The 2,808-nt window shown below is 41.8% G+C and overlaps 1 protein-coding gene across 1 annotated transcript in view; it reads left to right on the forward strand.

Moving 5' to 3' along the window:
• AAK1 (AP2 associated kinase 1) overlaps nucleotides 1–2,808 on the forward strand; it is a 159,166-nt gene that overhangs the window by 97,859 nt on the left and 58,499 nt on the right. The gene's annotated exons all lie outside the window — the stretch shown is intronic.

The following is a 2,808-nucleotide window of genomic DNA, read 5'->3' on the forward strand; positions in this document are numbered from 1 at the left end:
CCCTACACTGATATCTCTGGCTCTCTTGTCTATTTTTGTACACACCCTTAATTTTTAACTGGTTTTCCTGTAAATATAGTTTTGTACTATATTTACAGGAAATATAGTATAGAAATTTGTACTATGGGAGGGAGGGAGGCCAACTGGGGACCAGGTTAGATATAGTATAATTCCTGAGTTCTGTCAGTCTGGAACTAACCAGAAATACAAACCTAGTTTTTAAGGGGCGGGGGGGAACAAAACCAAAAACCCCGATGTGCATCATCTTTTATTCTGTCCTTTGTGTACTTAGTTTTCCTCCCTTCCCCAACAGTGATTTTGGTCCCTAGAACTACCTTGTTTGTGTTTTGATATGAATTCGCTTTTCAGTTTTCTAGATTGTACATTGCAACATTAGAAGGAGAGAATCTGATTCAGGAAGGGACTGCACACATACAACAGGAGAAGCATGGCTTCACAGGCACCCTGTAGGATGTATGAGGCCAGCAAGGAAGATTGTTGCTGAAAGATACTGAATAAGGGATTTAGGGGTCCCTTATGTGTGTGAAATACTGGCCAGGTATTGTAGGGGACACATGAGCATAATATAATTATAGACCAGAGGCTGGCAAACTTCTCTGCAAAGGGCCAAAGAATAAGTATTTTAGGCTTGTCAGCTATATAGGCTCTGTTTCAACTGCTTGAGTCTGCTGTTGGAGCTTAAAAACAGCCATAGACTAGAGGGTGAGTAACCAATGGGCATGGCTTGGTTTGGGCAGAAGGTCTTTGTCAACCCTTCCTAGCAGTGGTAAGTTCTGTAGATTTTTGTAGGGTGGCCATGGAACGTTTTACTGAGGAGTTATGGCTTGAGCAAGGCCTTGAAGACTGGCTAGGAGTTGACTAGTGGAGGGACCAATTGAATAAAAAGACAAACTAGTCAATATGGGGAATGCTTAGCAGACATTGAGCAAATCAGCCTGACTAGTATTTAGACACTTGGTTCCTCATTGACTAGGTTCCTATTATAGGGCCATTTCTGAACATAAAGAACTAAGATACCCCTGGCCTTAAGCTTGTATCCAGTACATTGGGTGAGTGTAGTCATCCCTACCAGGGTAGGAGGATGGGGATGGGGGGCTTAGAGTAATTGTTCTGCTTCTAACCTGCTTCCTGCCCTGGCAGAAAGACAATTCTCTGTCCTCTAGAGCTGGATTGCCTAGGTTCACTTCCTTCCTTAATCACTGTGAGCCTCACTTTCTCTGTCTGTACAACAGGGATTATTATTACATTGTTACTATGAGGATTGAATGAGATAATCCATGTAAAGTGCTGAGACAGTAGTACTTGTATTAGTAAAAGCTCAGTAAATGGTAGCAGTTCTTTTTATAACCTCTAAATTCGATTGGAAATATTAGTTGTTGCCTTGTTGGAATTATTTTAGATTCCTAAAGTGAGTATGCATTCAGGATAGCTTGACTGTTTCACTTGGTGTACATAGATTAAACTCATGAGCATTGTAAAAAGCTGTAGATGGAGGAAATATTTACCTGACTCAGCCTTGTCTTTGGGGGACAAGTCTCCCCTAAGAATTCTTATTCACAAGAGCATATCCACACAAGTTTACGGTCATAGTTCACACTGCCTGTGTGGCTAAAAATCCCAAGGTCAAAATTGTAAATTAAAGTGATTATAGGTCATTAGTGCCCCAGGTGCATAAGTGAATTATCTCTGGAAGAATAATAGACTTTAAACTCAGGCCTCCAAGGCTTCCCACAGATAAATTCCAAGGAACAGGAGTTAACAACAACAATGACAAAAGCCCCCACAACAATACCATGAGTGACACTTAGTAGGAGTAAGAAACAATAAACTACAGAGTCAGTTTGCAGCAAAGACTTTAGGTATTGGATTTAGCAGATACAGACTATAAAATAAACGTTTTTATAATATATAATTTTAGAAGAATTAAAGTATAGAAACAGGAGACATCATAATTGACAAGATATTTTTTAAAGGACTAGCAGTAATAGTAGGGGCCTGGGTATTTGGTGGCTCCTGTCTTATTTCTGACAGACACACACACACACACACACACACACACACACACACGGTGTTGTATGCGTTTCTCTTTTTTAGTTTATTCCATTTAACCAACATTTTCTGTTCTAAGCACTATGTTAGGCATTGGTAGAGAAGACTACAGATACCTGTGCTTGTCCTTAAGGAGTTTATAGTCTACTCTTACCTTTGTTTTCCAAAGGTGATCAGTTTTTGGAAGGCTGAAGACAAAAGACAATGGAGACTACAGACTTACTGACCTAACAAGATTTTCTTGGCTGCCATTTTACTGCCCATGCATAGCCAGGTCTGTCCTCCAGCATACCAGTCAGCTCAATTCACCTATACCAAAAATTAATACAACTTGAGTACAGTAGTGCCCACTGTTTTGGAGTTGTTATTTCTTTGGCAGTGTCCTTTGATACCAAGGATTTCACTAGGTTCTGGTCTTCAGAAGCTCCCTCCTACCCAGAACTCCTAACTCACTGCCCAAAGAATTCATCTATAAAAATATAAGGATGGGCTTCCCTGGTGGCGCAGTGGTTGTGAGTCCGCCTGCCAGTGCAGGGGACGCGGGTTCGTGCCGCGGTCCGGGAAGATCCCACGTGCCACCGAGCGGCTAGGCCCGTGAGCCTGCGCGTCCAGAGCCTGTGCTCCTCAACGGGAGAGGCCACAACAGTGAGAGGCCCACATACTGAAGGAAAAAAAAAAAAAAAAAAAAGGGATGTTGGTAACCTCACAATTGAAAGGAAAGCTGGAGAACCAGCCTTG

The sequence above is a fragment of the Lipotes vexillifer genome, unplaced genomic scaffold (assembly GCF_000442215.2).
Source record: "Lipotes vexillifer unplaced genomic scaffold, Lipotes_vexillifer_v1.1 scaffold253, whole genome shotgun sequence".
NCBI lineage: Eukaryota > Metazoa > Chordata > Mammalia > Artiodactyla > Lipotidae > Lipotes > Lipotes vexillifer.